A 24,056-nucleotide genomic window follows, 5' to 3' on the forward strand; every position below is an offset into this window, starting at 1 on the left:
TATGCATCTATATTTATAGTATAAAACTCAAATAGTTTGATTGGTCGTTGAAACCGTTCATCCGTTTTATAGATTCCGGTTTGAAAAATTCTGTGCATGCGTAAGTAAATATAGACAAAGTCATGAAAGCTTTTATTAATCGACATTTATTTCGCGCAAAAAATTTTGTTTTTTTATATCGGCATTTTATGAATTTTATTTGTATTTTTCATTGCAAGTTGGAATTGTTCCACAACAAAAACAAAATAAATACTTTTACGATGTAAATCTTTTGAGTAATTAAGCGTCTAAGGACGTTAACAGAAAGTAAATGTTGTCCAGAAGCAATAAAAGTGATATCTCATAGTTAATTAATTGATAACCGAAAAAAGGAAGAAATTAAAACCATTTAACCGGTAAATATTATTTCTTATTGTAACTGTAACCAAACGCAATAGCAGTTACTTTCCTTACATATTTGCTTTATTTTTAAGATTCAATCTATTTGAAAGTCATTTTCATTATATTAGATTTCGTAATTGACAGTTTAAAGACGTCAACATTACTTGCAAATATTTATTAATACTTTGAAGATTGTGCAACCAATAGACTTTTTAGCCTCTTTAAAACAGGAAAAAGTTATAGCCGTTCACTTATGATAATTGCTTTATGCCATACTGGCTTTCGTTAATATCGCACTTCTTTTTTTACAAATCATTCGGAGGAAGTGACGTCACACAATTTTTAGTAACAGATGACCAACACTCTGTATAATGTAGCCTTTTTTTTATAAGCAAATATGAAAATAGAAGTTTTACTTGGTTTCCATCTGAACATTTTTCTTTAAAATTACGACTTTTATAATGTATATTATAAACTTAAAACAGATATTGCTGTTAAATTTTCCGAGAATAAGTAGTTTGTCAGCTAATAACATTGTAAGTTCTAATGTTAAAAGTTGTGGCTATTGCTATACGTGCAGGTACATATATTTTTGGCATAATTCATGCATTCACTATTCCTTAGCAAGCTATAATATACTATGTCAGACGTAGTCTAATCTAGTCTAGTATATATATATATATATATATATATATATATATATATATATATATATACTAGCAGAAGTACCCGTCGTTAACTGTGTTCAAAAACAGCCTACAGAAAATGGACTGTGATTGATGAAAGTATGATAGGTTATGAGCAGGAGGGTGTTGTAAAGAGATAGGTTTTGATAATCAAAAATTTACCCTAAGCAAAATATGATGAAAGTAAAGATAATTTTCGCGAAAATATATATTTTTATATCAATTTTCCATTCGTAGCCAAGAGTGATCAATAAAGTGATGTTTCTTTACAAACAACACATGTTATATATAATAGTATAAATATACAAGCCATAAATGTTACCATAGTCAATAAAAGTTACTTTTATGTAAGAAAAGTTCATTGGTTTTTATTTTATAGTAGTTTGTAAAAAAAAAAAAATTTTTAATTCAGTAACCGGTTTAAAAAAAAAATCAAAATTGCAGTTACTTATAAATGGAGAGCCCCGTTTTCAATTTGAAGGCGGGGCAACTGAGCATTCTGTGTTAACAATTTAATAGAGTTCAGTCAACGTAATGAATATTTATAAACATATTTTAATGTTTTCCGTTATTTTGTGCTTGAGAAATATTCGATTATAGCGTGCGTAGTTTATATCAAAATTAATTTTAGTAGCTATCGCCTCAAATTTCGTTTTAATTCCGGCTCGCTGAAATTATTTCAAGTAAAGAGCATAAAAACTATTTCAAAACAAAATAAAAAAACATGAACTGAACTTTTATTGACTATGGTAACATTTATTTCTTGTATATTTATTTTTTCGGGTAGTCGTTTGTTGGCTTTTCTGCTAAACACTCTTACTAAATAATATCGACGAAATATCGAAACACAAAGAAACAAAAACAGTTTTGAAAAATAATGAAGCTTTACTTACTTTAGTAAAATAATCCGAAACAGCACAATGGGATATTAAAAAAGCAAGCATTTAACGCAAAGAATCGATATAAATATGAATAAGAAGAACATGGCGCCCTTTTCAAGCAGAACAGCTTCGTTTCAGTTTTACGGTATTGAACGGCGTAGTATTGCGCCGTCGGATTCAGGGTCCTACTATTGTATAAAAAACACGCAGTTAGGGTTGTAATCAACTGAATTAAAAATAAAAAGGTAATGTAAATGTTTTTAAAAAGACACGTAATCACGTGTGCAGGATTGTTTCCTTCGTTTGACACGATAACAAGTAACATTCTTATTTTTATTATTTATCTATTTATCTATTTTCGAAAGAGTACCACGTGCAAGTGGAGAAGAAACAAAACAGATTTATGCAAAATTTGTGTCCAGAATTGTCTAAACTTCCGACTTTTTTTTTTGCTTTCACTTTAATAATAACGTGAATTCATGAGATGAATTTATTCGACACAATACGATTCAACTAAAAAAATAAATAAAAGTTAAGATCTTATTGTGGACTCTCACCTCTTTTTAAAAAACCTTGTTAAACTTTGTGACATATTTCCATTCTGTGGCGATCAGGCGCGAACGAACACCCAATAATTTCATTATACCATATTTCTTCAAACTGAAACACATTTATCAAAGTATACTTACGCAAATAGACATGAAAAGTCCTTGTAAACGTAAAAACATCTCACTAATTCAGTTTGTGCCATATTTCCATGGAGTACAGGCGCGAACGCAGACCCCACAATTTTATTGTACCATCCCTATTTAATTTAAAACATACTTATCAAAGTATTCTTATTTACATCTATATCAAAAACCCTTGTAAACGTTTTTTTTTTTCATTTTTTTTTCATATTTGTGGGCCAGGCGCGAACACATACCTCACCATTTTTATGAATCACCGTTCTGCCAGATCACACATACCCATTTCTGATCCTCGGTACATCCTCTATCATTATATGTAATCAGTTTGTTTAAAATAGTCAACCATAAAAGCCTATTCGTGACCACACACACACACACACACACACACATACAAACACACGTTCAGCTTTATATTATATATATATATATATATATATATATAATATTTCTATACGTTCATATATATTGGGGAGATAAAAAAAGGAACAAACCAAGTTATATGTTCATCAACTTTTTTTTGAAAAAAATCAAATACTAGGTTAATGTTTTAAAATATATTTGAAAATGATGTCTTTGTTGTGTTTCAGAACGAAAGGAATCGTTGGCATTTTAAAATGTGTATAGCGTTGTGGAATTAGTGAGATGTATTTACGTCACATAGTCGTTTAGAAATTTAAAATTATATGATGCAGCTTAGGCTCATTTTAGAATATATATAACTGTTATAATTGTCTAATTGTGATTTATTTATTTACTGATTATATCTATTAATTATTATAGATTATATTTTTATGATTTAAGTGAGTTAAACTGTGTCTAAATTAAGATTATGTTTAGTTAATATAAGTTAACCTATTAAAAGCGATACGCTGTAGAAACCTTCACGCTGTTCAATTGTGTTTGAATTAAAAAAATGCGCTGATTCCAGAAGTCTATTTCAAGATTTATTTGAAATAAATCTAACGATATTTTATGCGCGGATTTAAAAAGTGATCATGCTTTAATGAATGAGAGAATAATGCATTCAGAGAATTGCTACTTTTTATATCACTTTTAAGTTTATTAAGCCTTTTCTCTAGTGCATGCTGAGTTTCACAAACAGATATATGATGGCATTAGTAATTGGATATATGCCTGCATTATATTCAGGTTTTCTTTGGAAATGCTTTTTTTTTTGTTTTCAATGTTTGCTTTTTAGTTTGTGGTTTCTATTATTGGGATTCCTGGTTTGATTTTAAATGTTGAACCTTCTTGTATTATGTGCGTTGGTAAAAGATGTTTGCATATGAGAGAAGTGTCTGGTGTATGTGATTTTGCTTAATAGTGCTAGAAAATATGTGTTTTTTTTTTCGTCGCATTTATTGTGGGGTATTGGACAGTTGTTTGACGTATTTGAATTCTTCGCCCAGGCATTGTAAACTACGAATTTTGAATGGATGGGAAAGGAAATGTAATCATGTTTGTGTGTAGTGAATTAAAAAGTATAGTTTATTGTTGGATTTAATATGTAGTTCTAGAATTTATATTGCGTGTTAGTTCTCAGTTTCAAAGATGAACTTTATGGATGACTAACTCTAATTTTGTTTAATATTAATATATGTGTGTTTTCAAAAGATAAAAATAATAAAAAAAATATCACCAATATATCTAAGGTAATCAGTGTTTAGAGGTAATCTATCTTTGAATAAGTCAGATTTTAGGAATTCTAAGAAAATGCAGACTAGTACTACACTAAAACGATTAATCATAGGAGGACTTAAATTTTGCTTGTAGAAATTATATATATAATTTTGTATTTATACAAAATTAATGACTACATACGTTCATATACATGTAGTCAAAAATGTTTATATAAATCAATCCAAATTATACTATGATAAATCTGCGCCCATTACGGGGTACTTTCTGATAATTACTAGAGTTTAATTGAGTTTACATATATATATATATATATATATATATATATATATATATATATATATATATATATATAAAGCTGAATGTTTGTGTGTGTATGTGTCTGGTCACGAATAGGATCCTATATGGTTGACTATTTTAAAAAACTGATTACATATAATGGCAGAAGATGTATCGAGACACAGAAATGAGTATGTTTAATCTGGCAGAACAGTAGTTCATTAAAATTGTGGGGTCTGCGTTCGCGCCTGGTCCACAAAGTCTGGAAATAAAAAATTTAAAAATTAAAAAAAAACGTTTACAAGTGTTTTGATATAAATATACATAAGAATACTTTGATAAGTATGTTTTAACTTTAATAGGGATGATATAATAAAATTGTGGGGTCTGCGTTCGCGCCTGGCCTCCATAGAATAGAAATAGGCACACACTTTAATAAAGGCTTTTCATATCTATCTGCGTAAGTATACTTTGATAATTATGTTTCAATTTGAAGAAATATGGTATAATAAAATTAGTGGGTGTTCGTTCGCACCTGACCTCCATAGAATGGAAATATGTCACAAAGTTTAGCAAGTTTTTTTTTTAATATAGATCCACAGAATATCGTGATAAGTGTTTTACTGTGGACAGGTATGGTATAATACATTATGGGGTTTATCTATTTTATTTTTACTTTCATTATATTTTGCTTTGGTTTTGATACCTCCAAATTCGAAGCTATCTCTTTACAACCCTTCCTTTTCATAACCTATCATATTTTCATAAATCAGAGTCCATTTTCTGTAGACTGTTTTTGAACCTAGTCACCGACGGGTACTTTTGCTAGTATATATACAAGAGAGCAGCAAAAAGTGAGAGAGAGAGAGAGAGCGAGAGTATAAAGGATGAAAGACAGAGCGAGTAGAGTATGATAAGCTACATTTATTGTCTTCATACTGCATTGATATACATCGAATCAAACATGTGCATGTTAAACTAAGTATCCCATGTCTTTACCCAAACCTTAATATCTAGAAAAAATCATATCAGTTATCGTTGGCTTTAGTTTTTAGGAAGTTAGCGGCATTGACAACTGTCAATTTTCCATTAGTGTGGATTAGCCTCGAGAATGGATTGGTGAAGGCGCGTGACGTCGAAAATGCCGGGCCGATGTTCATTTCATTGATCAGCCGGAGAACAACAGGTTTTTCGTCCGTGGCGGGAACGAGTGAAAATACTCTATCTTTCGGCCAGTTTATAACTACCCTGAAAAGGAACATAATGAGCTAAGTGGTTGTGGGCAATGCACAAAATAAATTGGTGTGGGTACCGGGTCGGTTGGGGTAATTGAAAGGGAAAGAGAGAAAGGCAGCGATTCGAAAGTGAGGGAAATAGAGAAAGGATGAAGAAGAGAGATACTGTGAGGTGGTTTTAATGGAACTCTGGGAAGGTTGTTGGGCAGGACTGACGAGGCATGAAGTTACTGGGACGTGGGATGATCCATCAACATCACAATGGCGATGGGAAAATTACGCATGATATAAATGACGTCTGGCAGAAGCAATCCAATCAATAGAAATAATGTCGATTGATCATTTAGACAGGTGACTTGAAATTGAACTGAGCCGTATTTTACTTATCATTCCATATCCTCTACACACATGCGCACACACAAATATACCCACACCACTTGATGAGTTAAGCAATGTGGTAAGTGAATCCCTAGCTGCCATTAGCGATAATACAAACACGCTTCATGAAACAATAGTTTCTCAGTTTGAAGCACTTACCTGTCCTGCGACAACATATAAAATACTATGAGATTAAACGTTTTGTGCGTTGATCTCGCTTTCTCTTATATATATATATATATATATATATATATATATATATATATATATATATATATATATATATATATATATATATATATATATGTATATATATATATAAATGCCCTTGTCGGTCTTACGAGAAGTCTCTATCTAACTACTCTGCCAATTTGAGGTCTACAGACTTGATCCACAGGGGTTTTTAATCTGTACTTAAAATATGTTAAGTGATCAAAATTGAAAAAGATTAGAACTTGGCAAGGGTACGTTGACTTAAAGTGTTTCTTTACGCATATATTTATAGGTAAAATAACGTCATTGTTTAACATTTTATAGGCTCATTGACGTGGCTCAGAAAGAACTGAGTAAGAATAAATAGCTATATATTTTGATTTTGATAACAGCTGATGACACCAGAATCATACACCTTTTTCTGTAACTTTTGAAATAATAACTATATATACAATGCAATACATACGCAATAGAGCATTTCCTCTATAATTATAAATATAAAATCTTCGTGAATAAAAATATATGTAAGCGAATTTTACGACCGGGCAACATCACTTGGCCGACTATTACACACACATAATCCCCCTTATATATATATATATATATATATATATATATATATATATATATATGTGTGTGTGTGTGTGTGTGTGTAAGTTATATATATATAATATGTGAAGTTATATAAATATATATATATATATATATATATATATATATATATATATACATATATATATATGTACATATAAAGAGAAGGAGAGAGATCAAAAGAAAAAGAGAAAAAATTGTAATCCAAACGTTAGAGAACGAACACAATTCAGACGAATGCATGATTTTCCTGTGTGTATGACGTTGTAAAAAGATATGTAAAACTTGTATTAAAATAATGTTCTAAATTTTAAAGAAATATCTGTGTAGGTTGAATGCGGGTTGTAGGATGTATGCTTGCGTATAAACATGATAGAAATTATAAGCAACATTTTATATTGAACACGTTACAAAATATTTTAATCGATAAAAACTCTTAAAATAAAATTTAATGAAGAAATATATTAAAATCTATAGATTGTCTAAGCTTGTTCAATAAGTATAATAGATTTGAATATATATATATATATATATATATATATATATATATATATAAACGTATCTATGAAATGAATTTTCAATAGAATGAAATACAATATGAAACAAAGTAAGAGATTAATTAATAAATCACTAATACATAAGAAATTCAATCAATTTATAAAATTTAAATTACTTTCCGTTGGAAAACATTTCTTGATCAACTTAAAGAGATTAGTTCAATAGAAAAGAAGTGCCCAATAAACACAAATAATGATTATGTAGTATACTAGGCTATCTACTTTTCAAATATTTCTAACGAAAAGGAAGATATATCAATATATATATATATATATATATATATATATATATATATATATATAGAGAGAGAGAGAGAGAGAGAGAGAGAGAGAGAGAAAGAGGCATCAACACATATCAAGGCCAAGATGCCATTCGAGGATAAGGGTTAAAGAGTGTACAGTAGAAATTGGACAATATAGTAATCGTTAGTAATTGAGATTCGGTAAATTTGTTAACTTATATGGAACGGCTCATCAAAAACTTGTTTACGTTATTGTAGTCAGTTGGAAAGCAGAAAAACGGAAGACAATTCCATAGGCGTGCAGTTCTAAGAAAGAAGCTTTGCTTATGGAATCTACGTTTAGGTTTAGGCACAGATAAAGAGTGGGGGAAATTAGTGATAGTGTTTTCTGCTATACGAGTGTTTCTTGCGAAAGTTTGGCGAGGGGGGGGACCATATAATGGAGCTCAGCCGAGCACTTCCCATGAAAATAACGATAAAGCAGAAACAAACTCGAACATCTCTTCTGTGAGAAAGAGGTTGAAGGGAAGAGAAAAGGACATCCCCCACAAGGTTACGAAGTCTTTTTTGAACTCTATCAAGATACGATAAGTCCTTTCTAGCAGCTCCTGCCCAGATGTTGGTTGGTTGTTTTGTTTTACGGCATATCAACCCTTTTCAGGTTATTTAAGTCCGAATCTGGTGATTTTGAAGAACGATTTTTTAATATAGTGTATTTGTTTTTAAGTCGTATTCTATTTAACCCTAGTTGGGACCCTAACAGGTACTACCACTCGAGGTCAGAGTGGACCTGGGAGCAATGGAAATTAAAGAGTGGCTCCAAACTCCCTAAGCTTGCAAGCTGGGGCCTCACCATTGGATATAGTTTAAGGTCATATCCAGGACCCCTGCCCAGATGTGACAACATTCCTCCATCGTTGGACGTTCCAGGCTCTTATAATAGATAGAGAATTGCACCAGCAGTGAGATATCTACTGGATGGATAGAAGGATCCCACCATTTTTCCAGCGGCTTTGGCAACGGATTTAATGTATGTGTTCCATTTAAGATCAGGAGTAAAGGTCAAGCCCAGAAGCTTGTCTAAACATGAGGCCTCCCCAAGACGAGAGTCATTCATTTCAATTGATGCCAGATGGGGATCAGAGTGTTGATGATGTAAAGACAAAAGCTTGGTTTTAGATGCATTAAAAGTAACAAGTCACATCTTTCCCCATTAGATGTGCTACCATTTATAGTAGTGTCATCAGCATAGATGTCTACGAATGATGTAAGGATGTGATTTATATATATATATATATATATATATATATATAATTATGTATATATATATATATATGTATATAAACATTCAAGCTTCAACGACATCTGAAGACGTCCCAAGCGTTATCACCGCCATGCGGCGTAAAAAAATAATTTGCCTGATGAAGAATTTGTTACAATATTGAATTTGTTTTATAAATAAATAAATAAATCTGTTTATTTAAAAAAAAAAACATCTACACTAGTTCTGATCTAAACCAGGTAAATACGTAAACTTTTGAAGATCTAAGGCCATCTTGTGTAAAACGAAAAATGGCAATACTAGTGTTTCCACAGATAGTTTAAAAATTTTTATAATCATCTTATTGGAGAAAGCTACTTTCAAGAAGGGAGTGGAATATCTGTTCAAAATATAGGCATTCCTATGGGTTTACTCCTGCAGTTTTTCTGGGCAAATCTGTACTTACATAAACTAGGATATATATATATATATATATATATATATATATATATATATATATATATATATAAATATATATATATATATATATATATATATATATATATATATATTATTCAATTTTCACCCCAAACAAGGCACAGTGCCACTTTGAAGCAGGGGGCTACTATTAGGGACTTAATTAGCGGGGCCATTATGAAGGGAGATGAGTAGAAAGATGTTTGTTAACATTACACTTGAACTTCTGCATATCAGTGCAGTTGGGAAAGCAGAATCCCGGAAGGGAGTTCCAAAGACCCGCAGTTCTGGGGAAGAAAGTATTTGAGTAAAAGGCTTTCTGGCACCTAGCGATCTCTACTGTAAAGGGATGAGACTTAGTAGCTTGTCGGTTTTGTCGGGGGTAGTTACGTCGGGGAGGTACAAGTGTTATATATATATATATATATATATATATATATATATATATATATATATATTAGTCCTCTTTGTAATAGAGATCTGCTCATTATGCAGATCTCTATTACAAAGAGGTGATTGCAAAAAATAAGTTGAGGAGAAATACAAACTGAAACAGAGAAAATATTCAGACCTGTAATAATACAAAGAGGGGGTTGCAAAATGAGTTGTGGTGTGAGGAGAAATACAAACTGAATCAGAGAGAAAGAGAGTTTTAAAATATAATATTAAAAAGATAAGGTACAAGTTAGAAAAGCATTTCATCCAAGGCATGGAAATTGTTAAACAAAATGTTTTTACTAAAGACTTTAAAATCAAGTTACAAGATTCAATTTGAAATTTATTTATCTTCAAAGTGCACTTTTATAAATTTCACAAAGTAAGGCATAACAATTTAATTTAAATTGAATCAAAAAATTACCTTGGATTTATTTTATGTAATGTACATTCTGTTGCAATTTAAAAACATTATCTTTCATCTAGCAATTAATGATATAGATATGAAATTTTCAATGTTTTTTTAAATGTGCAACAGAATGTACATTACATAAAATAAATCCAGGGTAATTTTTTGATTCAATTTAAATTAAATTTTTATACCTTACTTTGTAAAATTTATAACAGTGCACTTTGAAGATAAATACATTTCAAATTGAATCTTGTACCTTTATTTTTAAAGCCTATAGTAAAAACATTTTGTTTAACAAATTTCATGCCTTGGATGATATGCTTTTTTACTTGTATATATATTTGGCAGCAAGTCAATATTCATACATGTCTGATTAAACACAACTGAGTTCGTTTTTCTTCCAATTTTGCTGGTAATCTTTTCTATTTTTTTTCTTTGGGCTGGTAAGTGAAATAGTATGGCGCCCGGAAGCTGTTGTTCAGACATTATTTCTAAGGCTTTCCATCGGTACTTCCGATCATCCTCAGGAGTTATTGTTGTTGTTGCCGTTGTAGATATAAAAATTGAGGATGAAATATTTATGTATAAAATGTTCGATGAAACAACCTCCTCTTTTTAAAAATAGTTCGTATGGCACATAAAAATAGTGCATGCCCTATACGTTTTACGGTAGCATTACGTCCGAATTTTAAACAATAGAATGTTTAACCCCCTATTTATAAAAAATTATATCCCTCAATGACTAGATTAGTTATAAGAAGGATTATACAAGGGAGTGGAGAAAAGCAAACTATCTAAACAGTTAAATAAAACATTTACTCGGTATCCTGATGCTTTTAAGTCATATAAATCATCAATAGAAAATATCCAGAATAACATGTAGAATGTATAATATATCTAAACAAAGTGTATATTGAAATAATACATATAGGATGATGCATAAAAATGTATATATTTATATCCCTTTTTAATTTTCTACATATTTTCATATATAGCTTATATATTTTAAGCAATAATTATAGAGATATGACGAATGAATAAGAATGGACATATTGAAAAATACCAAAAAAAAAAAAATAAATAGTAAAGATTGGAGGATTCAACCAAACAAATCATATCAAAAGAGTAGTTTGTAAATAGGCACATTAACTTGAGGAGAAAGGAATGGATGGGTCAGGTAAGAAATAATTTTTAAAGTAACATGAATTGGCCAGCCTAATTTTATCGGGAGGAGAAAAAAACTATATCCAGTATCAAAAATATTTTTGTTGTCCCTTTTGAGAGAGGTGGTGTTTGATTAATACTGCTGGGGAGCCATGAATGAATAAACTCTTGTTTTTAAATCCGAAACAATGTTTCATGGTAAACAATTGATGATCCTTTTTAGAAAATTAGTACTATTGATTTTTCAAGAAAGAATAATTATTTCAACGATAAGGGAGATTAATGTACTTACTGCCGAAATATTTTTTTATAATTTTAAAGGTTTTAAACACTCACAAGATTGTATATATATATATATATATATATATATATATATATATATATATATATATATTTATATATATATATATATAGTTATTTATATTCTTATTATATACATAAACCTGGGGTAGGATCTTAATCAGATGTCTCAGCAAAATAGCGAATAAATAAAAGGCATCAGATAGGATGACACACCCCCTAAAATAGAAATGCAAGGACAATTGAAAAAAAGATCTATGAAAAGTAACTAAGTAATAAAATGCATTAGTCAATAAATAAGATTTCGCCATTAACGTCTCTATTGATTTCAATACAAATAACATGCGTGCACGTGCACACAAATAACTCACAATACGTCCGCATACACAACACATATAATGCGATATATAAATATTCTTGGCTTAAGCATATAGGCGAGTTAAATCAGTAACTGTACCTAGCGTATAATGCAATATATATATATATATATATATATATATATATATATATATATATATATATATATTGTATTATGCGCAAGTTACAGTTACTGATTTAATTCGCTTGTATGTTTAACCCAAGAATATTTATATATCGCGTTATATGTGTTGTGTATGACACGTGATATATAAAATAATTAAAAACTGTGGAAGGAATTCGGTTAATTTTAGACTGTTAAATAGTTGCTAAGGGGACTAAGGCAAACTAATCCGTGGGTCGATCGGTAGAACTACTGTCTATCAACGCGATGGTTCTAGGTTCAATCCTCGGCTTAGGAGAGGTGCTAGTCTTTGAATCTTTGTTATACTTCATCTCATATATGTTGCGTTTGATACCTGAATATTTTCTTTGATATCACTAAAGAGCCCATCAGACGCATATCTATCTATCAATCTATCTATTTCTCTCTCTCTCTCTCTCTCTCTATATATATATATATATATATATATATATATTATATATATATATATATATATTCTGACGAGGACGCTTCACAGAACGTCTGAAACGCGTAAAAACGATTTCAATGATTTAAAAACATTATTACAATGATCCAAACAGAATTTTCAATGAAAAACCAAGACACGGAATCATAAAATAATGTTAAAAAATATACATTGTTTGTTACTACCCCCTTATTTATATATATATATATATATAGTGTTATAATGGAATAATTCCAGAGGAAATCCGGGTATGAGAGCTCAATGTGGTAAACAGAGCAATAACACGGAAATTACATAATTGTCGATGCAATAATTTATTTCAACCTTATGGTATTTTCAAGCATCTAAACTAGACAATTACATTTTTGATACTGAAAGAAAGAAAGAAAAAATCAGGCCTCGACCGTCAAAAAACCAGAGGGAGTGGTAGTAGCAATCCACTTAATACATTTTATAGAGAGGGTGGGAGGGATTTTTTAAAAGAAAACAAAAAAAATATTATGACACTTATAAACGGCAGCTCGATGTTACCACAGATACACATACACATCCACACTCAACACACACACACACACCCACACACACATACATACACACACGCACGTTCTTACACGTAAATGCCTTGACACGCGTTTACTAACCTAGGAAGAAGGGGGAGAAATATACGGATATAGAGAGAGGAAATAGAATAAACAGCGCGTAATGGAAGAAGAAGAAGGAGAAAAAAAGAAGACAGTGACCAACCGCTGCATGTCATATGGTTTCATTAGTCTAGAATCTCTGAGAAAGATAAGGGAAAGAAAATGGAGATTATACTCGCGTCCTATCGTTAATTGAGTCATGGAAAGTAAGTCTATAAAAAGATAAATAAAAAAAATTATATACAAAGTTTTAAAACTATCTGTATGTTATTATGTTAAAATTAGTTAGAAATAAATATTATGTTATAATACATTTAAATATTGTATTTGTAATATATTACTATGAATTCTAAAATTGAGTCTGATGTAGTTAATATTTTATATATTTTAAGTAATTAATTTTATTGGTGATTATAGCGGTCGTTGTAATTTTTCACTTCTTAATTGATTAAGAAGCAGAACATTGCAATATTAATCGTCCCCAATTCGATAGGACGTTTCGGTTAATATATACTTTTATTCATTCCGTACACAAACGTACTTTCATGCACGCATAAAGAAATAAATAAAATAGTTATTATTTTACAGTTTTGGGTTGATTTATATTAAATCTAATAATGTCTAGTTGTAGTGTTTGGTCTTTTTGACTTAACTCAGTTTAATAACTAATGTATTATCTGCAGAGAAAAATTATTTTCTTAAAGCTGTCTCATTTATTTATAAGTAATTTGGATAAACAGGTACTATATATATATATATATATATATATATATATATATATATATATATATATATGAGATAAACGATAAAGACACCTTAGAGTGAATTACTAACATTTGTTGGTCATCAATAAGAATATATTTAAGTTTATTCTAACAAATATAGTTGCATAGGAGAAAGTATAATGTGTTTGATTAATGTTTCCATATATGGGGTTTACTCGATGGTCGATGCTTCTGTTCAGTCTTGAAAGGCAAAAGATACCCACTGCATGTATAATTGTGTGGCAAGTGTTGGTTGGTTGTTTTTGTTTTACGGCATATCAACCCTTTTCAGGTTATTTAATGCCGAATCCAGCGATTTTAAAGAACAATATTTTAATAGAATATATTTGATTTTTTTTTTTAAAGTCGGTTTCTGTTTAACCCGTAGTTGGACCCTAATAGATCCTACCACTCCGGGTCAGAGTGGACCTTGGAGCAATGGCAATTAAATGGTGGTTCCACACTCCCCAAAGCCCGCAAGCTAGGGCCTAACCATCGGATATAGTTTAAAGTCATATCCAAGACCTTTAAGTTAGGAAGCCAGCCAGTGGAGAAGTGGGAGTGTAGAAAAGGGGGGGGGACTATTGTTTTTGTTTTGGACTTTGCAAAACATGACTTAATTGTGCAAATAATTAAAAAGAAAAACAAAAACAGAAATGTGTTAATATAGATGCATTTGTGTCAGGGAGTTATCTTCCGACAGCATGATCTGGTTGCACCAGGTCGTAAGTATTGCGCAATCCCCAACCAGACATCTGAATCGGCACTGTTTGAGTCAAGTGGCAAGGAAAAAGTCCAGGACGACTGGAAACAATGCCGAGATAACAGGATATCATATGCAGAACCTGGATGTTCTAAATTGTCACCCGTTTGGTACTGCCCATGCCCAACCGCTGCGTCAAACGTAATTATGCCGTATGGGGATTATTACGTGTACAGAATTATATTTTTTATATAGACTGGAAATCAATATGCAAAAGTATATCGCTAGTTTTGCCGGCGCATAAATACTATTAGTTCTTATAATTTTTCCTAATGTCTGTCTGTGTGTGTGACGCAGTTTATCTCAGCCTACAGGAAACTCACCCAGGCAAGTAAGGTCCTGAAAGAAAGCTTATGCCCCCAGCGGATGTTTTAGTGATATTTATAGCCATGTTTGGGTATGAAAATGCATTAAAAAAAATGCAAAAAATGCAAAAAAAAATAAATAAATAAATAACGCTTTATTTACTGGATATTTTCCCTGTATTCACCGGAAGTTATTATCTCCCTTAGTAAGTTCGATTTACTGTGTGTGTGTTTGACGCGGTTTATCTCAGCCTACCGGCAACCCACCCAAGCAAGTAAGGTACTAAAATAAAGCGTATGACCCAGCGGATCTTTTAGGGATATTTATACCCATGTCTAGTGCATGGAAATACAAAAATAACGTAAAAAATAACGATTTACTAAACAACGTTTTATTTACTGGATATTTTTCCGGTACAAGAACCCAAGTTTTCCCAGCTGGGCAAACTTGGGTTCTTGTATAATAAATACGTATGATCACGCACTGTAGAATTATTCAGAAATGCACAATAATTGTTAATATGTTATACGACTTTCATTGTATTTTGATAACGTTCTGTTTTCCTTAATCATTTTAAAATAACTTTTTTTTTCGTTAAAACAATAAACCGTAATGAACGTATGGCAGTTGGCATCTCCTTGATAATTAATTCTTTAACAGCAGGATTAAAAATACACCGAAAATTACGGTTTCGTCTCGCTCAGTCGGAATAGATGACCTTTAAGTTTGCAGTCAAAAAACAATGCAAATCAAATCCATTTACCACCGAGGGTTATGCTCGCCATTTACAGTATTGTTGTAAACTGTTTAATAGAAATTTAACGCAACGTTTCCACAACGGTGTCGGGACAAGTGAAGGGAGTCAAAATGTCAAGTTTCGTTTCTTTATAACATGTGACAATTGAGGGGCTCGAATCCCCCCCTCTCTCTCTCTCTCTCTATATATATATATATATATAGAGAGAGAGGGGATATATATATATATATTATATATATATATATTATATATATATATATATATATATATATATATATATATATATATATATGTAGTACTCACGCTTTGATATGCATAATTCTTTTGTGTAAATAATGGCAATTAGCATTTTACAATAATGTATTATGTTTTTTGGAAATTTTCACACTGCTCTTGAATATAAAGTATACTAAGACTGCTTTAAGTGACATTCCTAAACAGAAACATTTATAAGATTATATTACTAATAACATTAATAGCATACAGCTAATGATTAAATTAGATGTTCATGTACCAGTGCTGACAATTACACAGTGGCTTCTGCTATCTTCCATTGACAGACAATCCATGAGAGTGGAAGCCAAATGTCTTTGTTTTCATGGTGACCGCTAGTGCCCGCTATTTTCCAGCGCCGGCAGTAGCCCCCCCACTAGCAACCGCATTTTAATTTATTTTCGGAGAGGGGTGCGTTTACCGAACCTGTTCTAGTTTTGAGTCATACTTCCACCGGGCAACGCTGGTACATGAGTCCTGCTAGTATATAAAACTATATATATATATATATATATATATATATATATATATATATATATATATATATATATATATATATATATATATATATACTAGAATACCCGTGAGCCGTTCAGTCACCATATGTTATATCTAGCTATGGAATACTGAGTATACAGATTTAATTTATAAAAAATGCGATTGAGTAAACAGAATCAATTTATAAATGCGCAAAATTGAATACACGTGCGCGCGAAAACTAACATGGCGACCAGTGAAAACAGTAGGGAATCATTGGAAAATATAGGTCGTAATATCACTGCCCTTAAATTAAACGGCCCATCTATTATATAAAAGGTGAGTTAACCGTTGAACCAAATGTAAAAAAGGCGATCTTGTATACTCATTGCATATTGGAATCGTTTACAAAAAAATAATTAAATAAATAAATATTAAAGTTCTGAATTTTTTACATAAAAGCTGATTGTTCATATAACTTGTATTGATTGGACCATTTTTCTCATCTTGAGTATGATTTTTGCAACGTTTCGATTGGATTGTCCTTCCAACTTCATCAGGCATGCTGTGTATTGTTTAGAAAAGAAAGGAGAAAATATACAAACTTAATATATATTTTCGTATTTCTGTGAGTCAATCTCAACTTTTTAGCCATTGTTTCGAATCTATGAGAAAAAAGAATTGGTTACCAAAGGGGAAACAATTTAATAAAATCGACGGGGTGATTATGTTCCTTTAATAGCTAAAATTTTAAAAATGCCCAATATTTGTAATTTTTCTATGATTAGATCTAAATGATCCAAAAACCCTAATCTCAAAATTCCAGATCTTTAATATTTGTTGTCTTTTTGTTGTAAAACGATTCCAACTTGTAATCAATATACACTCGAAATGGTTGTTTTAAAAATTTGAGATGCTAAAAACGCCATGGTTTTAGGGAACAGTCTTTCCCCGTATAATCCAAAGCGTCCATGAATAATATTTGTTTTTATATTTCAATTGTGTTTATATTGTTTGAAATTAAACATAAAAAAGTTTATATTGTTTAAAATCACAGAAATGACTATTTATATGGCTTAAAATTAAAAATAAATAACAATTATGAAAAATTCTACTTGCATCGTTTCAAATCTAATAAAGTTCCGTATATATTGTTTATGAAAAATAAAAAAAAATCTTATATTTTAAAAATTATGTTTATATTGTTCATTTGTGAAAAAGAAGTTCTGCTTATTTAAAACTGATAACCTGTACCGATATCATTGTTAAAGTATTGTTTGCATAGTAACATAATATTATATGGGGAATCTTGTTCCTTTTATGTGATATTATTGTATTTATGTGATATTATTGTATTTATGTGATATTATTGGTATTGAAAGTATTTTTCCACTTAATGTCCAATCTTGACCGTTTGTAACGCACACCAATTTTTAAAACATATTTATAAAACGTTATTACATGTTGATAGTAAAATAGTTTGTTCTTACTAACACGGTTTCAACGAGTGGGTAAGCTTATCTAAGTAATTTTAACGTTTTTTAAACTGGCAATTACAGAATATTAAATCGTAAACATATTTGTTTTGCTTATATTTGAAAGCGATTCCAACATTGAATGAAAAATACAAATACAATTCTTAAAATGCCAGATGTTAGAAATAAGCAAAGGAATTTACAGAAACGAAATTGTTGCAGCCAAAGCTGGTTACGTTGCCTCTGTACAACGTGACACGATTATGAACTGATTAAAAATTAAAAATAAAATGAGATGAATATACAACATGTATAACGATTTTTTAAATTTTCACATTTTAACCCCTTAAAACTATTTTAACCGGCTGAAGACCCATAAAATATACGCCCGTAAAATACGTCCAATAATCTGAGGTATCTATCGCCCCTCTTGTCTTTTAGTTTCGGAGGAGACAGAGTTTGAATATATAGAGACAGACAGTCACACAGCCCTGTATATATTAGATTTTAGAAAAACTATAGTGCTTAACCTACAGAGAATATATCGCTTTTGATTTCCGTAGGATATTATCAGTTTATCTTTTTATCCTGACTATTCCGTATAGAGATGATCCACGTACGATTTTGTATACCTCTTGTGTTTCATTTCTGTAGGAAATAGTCAGGCTATCATCTACTTGACGAGTCTCTACAGTCATGAAAAGTGGACAATTCTGTGTCGTTTAATTGTCATTTATTTTCTATAGTACTTCCTAGCTCTGATTCACGTAGTGAGTACTTTTAAAATAAACATTGAATGTATTGAGTGTTATATAGGTACATGAAATAATGATATATGTGTGTGTGTGTGCGTATTAATGTGCGTGTTTGACTGTACATTTTTGTATTTAGATTACTGTTCGTGTGTGTATCTTGTTTGTCACTTCCATAGTCAGCCTTTTGTAGGTGAGTGAAAACGGCAGCAATCTATCACCGGACACCCTGTGGTCAGTAAGTGGCCAGAGACACTTCCTGGTTATTGATGCCGCCATCCAGCGAAGCGAGCTGTAACTGATTATTATAGCACCTGACATTTTCGCCGTCAGCAAAACGGAGATGCAAACATTTAAAATGATTTACCTTCATTCACCTTCAGCGCTGACCACTTCGACTACGCTAGTTGATAAAAAGCATAAAAACATCGATAGCAATTGTAGTTCAAAATCCTTTACCAATTAAGGAACAGTTTGAGAAGTGTTATTTAAAAGTATTTGTACTTCTAAGCCAAATGATGATGGTTCAAAAAGCCTTGGAAATTTAGTTTTTTGTGTGCATACATTTGACAGATTCTTCACAGGCTTGATAACATAGTTACAGCACTAATAACGATCTTGGGGAAGTCTATCAGTTAACGACAGTGGTTTGGAAATAACAACTGTCGTCTGGTCGGGTTATCTCTTTCATATTCTTCTGGTTCTATCTTTAAGTAATTTTCTTAATATAAATGCATATGTGGTAGTCAGGAACATAATCAATTAACCGTTAGCCGTTTTTGCACAACACATTTGTTGGATCTTTTGATACAAGGCTTCTTTCTGACGTCTGTGTTTCTGTATAATATAAGGACCCTACACCGTTAAATAGACATTATGTTAACTAGTATAAATGTTGGGAGCGTTACATTACGTACATATCAGAACAACCCGGCCACACATGGAAATAAACCCATTGCATTTATTGTGAGTGGGGCGAGATGAGTTTGTTCCCTAATAGGAATGGGTCGAATTTTATATCATGTGTTTAAGATGGGACAGACATTCGAAGCAGTTAAAGTCCTTGAAGCCGACAGACCAGAGGTGCCAGACAATGTAAGAATCCAAGTGAATATTTCATTCGGACTGTGTATAAAAATTAAGTATAAAGGAATTAATTTGACTTTTGTTTATAAGGAATTAATATAGTCTCTCCCCACGTGAACGAACTTTTTCCCTACATGAAAGCCTTTGAAAATACAATAACTTTCCATTATTCCATGCATGTTAATTTCCCTGAGTTAAAGAGCTGATCAACAGCCAATACCGGACTCAATTCCAGAAATATGGAAAAGCGAGGTTGAAAGAAGAATGATTCCTATTATATATATATATATATATATATATATATATATATATATATATATATATGTAAAAAGAGTTTAAGTAATTGATTTTAGTTTATAAATCGATCACTATCAATAACACACATGCGCACGAGTACCTGTTTAAGTAACCGACGCGTCTTAACAGTTTTGGAATCGATACAATATGCAAAAATAAGAATTATCAATGTGTTTTCACGTTTTAAGCTTAAAGGTGTTTATATGTTATTTCTAATTTATATATGTTTCTTTAGCTCTCTAACTGCAGTAGTTACTCTTTCTGTTTTTTTATTCTCATCTCAATTGAAGATCATGGACACATTGGCAAAAAATAACAACAAAATATTCGACTTCTGTGATAACTTAAATACCCTTTCATCCGCCATTTATTGCAAGATACTCCGTGCTCAAGAGTAGTAAAACACTTTAACGTATCAAAAAGAGCACCTAATAGCCAATATATTGTTCTGCACAATGGAAAGTTCGCCAACTAGGCCGCTTAGATTAGATAGGGAAATAAATGAGGTTAAAGATGTTCGCCCGTCGGGGATGACCATCTGACACTCCTGAAATGATTGATTATACGCGTTAAATTATAAGCTTTCACAATATTTAACTAGTCTTCTCATTTGGCCCTTCTTCATTTTATTGGCAAGGTGAAATCTAAGATGAATAGAAGCAATGCCGAGATGAGCGGAGAGTACATGCAGGATGAAACGAGAAAATTGTCGCCCTTTAGAAGACGACATGATTCCATTTCTGTTTGACGAAAACCGGTTTTCTTTTTTTGTTGCAGACCATCTACTAGTTGACCAGTTGTGTACGGATTCCATGAACGATAGGAGCCTTCTATCATGTCTGAAAGTGACACAATATTCAACATGTGAGATTGGAGATGCGCCGCTGTACAATTCATGCTTCCTATAGGACAAAGGATAACATGATCATTGCCAGCCTCCTCAAAATCCATCACTGGATTATAACGAATAACAGCGGCGTGCCTATGGTGGTGGAGTTTTCGGCTACGGTTATAGTCTTGGGTGCGGTTTCAAGTGATGTCAACATTCGAAGCCGGCTTGAACGTCAACACGAAAGTGTACCTGGGTGTGCTGAAGAGTGTGCTGATCTCCTACTACTATCACGTGCCCGATGGCAAACCCTGTGTTTGACAGCAGGACTAGACGCCGGCCCACAAGTCCAAAGTAATTTAGGCTTAGTTTCAGAAGGAGTGCTACGGCTTTGTACCCTCCTTGCACTGGTTCTCTACACCCTTGATATCAACCAGCTTCGTTTGGTCGTACGTCGAAAACATCACATCAAGCAACGTTGAGCCTGACCAGTACCAGATGGATGAACTTTTGGGAATGCGAAGCGCAGTATGTACCGTGAGGTACAATACCGGGTTAAGAAACTGGTTCGGTCTATCCTTTTCTCGAGGGTAGATGAGGCTGTCTTGTCATGGTAGGCACCCAATCTAATGATGGCGTCACGATAAAAAATACCCTTGATAGCCCTGGCGAAGCATCAAGTATTCAGCTACCGACAAGATTTAAATCACATCCAATAGCACCAAAAAACAGCCTGATCGTAGCCATCCACCGAATATTAGCCGAGCTCCCATCAGTGCTTGTGGAAAAGACATGCTCCCAGATACTGACTCGTATTGAGGCTGAAGACGGCTACATTGGATAGATACCAGTTCTACTACATTATCAAGTTACCTGAATTAATTTTTTCGATAACAGTTTTTTTAAGCTGTAGTGTTGTTTTTAGGGGGCCAATTGTAATGTTCCAACGTGTATAACACTTAATATTCCCACATGGTAACCTAATAGTAAACCATTTATTACTGACCATGCTCAACAATGGCCAACTTCGTTCAACTCACATCTGGATCCATTTCTAGTAAGACGTAAATATGTTTTTGGAATGCTGGGTGTCGGAAATGAATGATCGCGACAAGAGATTAGTGTGAGATCAAGTTGAGATGAGTCATAGTCAATGTTAGTAGAGATTATGAACTACGCTAGAATGCACCATTCCCCCAATTTACTGAACCATCACAATTGATTTATTGTATTTCAGAGAGTCTTGAATTCAACTCAAGTCAATAGTAGTAGATATTATAATAGTATTAGAAGCGTCCCTTCTTTTTAAAAATGAGTATACTAATTTCCAGCACACATAAAACTACATTAATTAAAGAAACTCGACATATCAGTTATATTCTTGTTTATAAGAATAATTTAAGTTGTTGCTTAGTGCCACTAGTGTTCTATTAAATGTTAAAATAAAAGGCAAGTTTCATTATATATTCTCAGTTACTACGAGTTATTACTCGTTTTTCTGACTATTATACTCTCTGGGTTTCTAGCTTGGATTTATTATCCCGTTTGTATTATACACCTTGGAACATCTTTTAAAATTTCCTTTTCCAAATCAGTCATGTCTGGATGAGTAAAAGATAAACATTTTAACCGAATTTTATATTTTCTCTTTATCTAGCACTGACAATAGTATTGACATATGTATATACTTTACATTCTCCTCACTTTATTTACCGAAGTTTTATTTGCTTTTATTATGAAACCTATTATAATATGTTTAAGGTCTTATTACTTACTTACCTCAGTGTTGCTTAAACTGAGAACAGACGTGTCAACTGGATTATGTTTAATAGTTTTATACATACTCATTTAAGCATGTAGTTTGGTAAATATGACGTTAAATTCTGTTGATCTGGTTTGTAATGTATACGGGAAACTGTCCTATCTAGGAGTACTATAGTAGCCATCATACTTATCAACGTTATCGTCACAAAACACACTGGCAAGTTGTGTCAGTACTTTGTCTAAACATTTTAACTTTCTGAATTTTGGGGATGATTAGTTATTCGTATTATTTTAATTCTTCGGACTATTGTATTTATTTGTTGCGGTAGATATAACCTATCTTCTTCAAGTGTATCTTCTCAAATTAGGGAATGTTTCTGTCGTACTTTGGACTCTGCACATATTTTCTAACGGAAGTCTTTATTTGCTTCAAGTGATATCTTGATCTCGTTCTGTCAGCCATGATTAGATAGAGATCACAAGTAATTCATAATTGTATTTTTCGATCACCCACACTGAGGATTGAACTTTCAACCTCCAAGAGAATTAACAATTTGGTTTTCTTAGTACTCTAACCACTGTGCTACTGGTCCTCGCACGAAGTAAGTAGTGTTTCTTCTGAAATTTTGACAGAAACCTTCCTGTGTTCGACAAGATACATCTTATCGAACGACTGAGGTTACACCGACCGAAACGTTGTGACCTAACACTCGAAATTGGAACAGTAGTCCGAAGAATCAAAATAATACGTAGAACAGTTTTACACAAACTTTACAAAATTAATAATATAAATCATTGTTATTAAGTGAATATCGCCAAGTATTTTCCATCCAAATTAATAGTTTTTGTCCCTATACGGTTATTCCCCGTCAGCAGGTACATCCGTGACTTTCGTAAATAAGGGGTCTCAGTTCTGATAAATCACATCACGCCTGAGGTTTTAGCCATCAAGACCTGTCGAACAGTTAGATTGCAGATAATGAATGAGAGCATTTTACAAAATAAACAAACAAAACAAGAGCAATAGAAAACTTTATAAATTTTATGGAAACCGGCACAATTACGTTGACACATCAGTTCTCGCCAGATCACCAAAGTTAAGCAAC

The sequence above is a fragment of the Euprymna scolopes genome, chromosome 1 (genome assembly GCF_053919585.1).
Source record: "Euprymna scolopes isolate OS-2025 chromosome 1, ASM5391958v1, whole genome shotgun sequence".
In the NCBI taxonomy this organism is placed as follows: Eukaryota; Metazoa; Mollusca; class Cephalopoda; order Sepiida; family Sepiolidae; genus Euprymna; species Euprymna scolopes.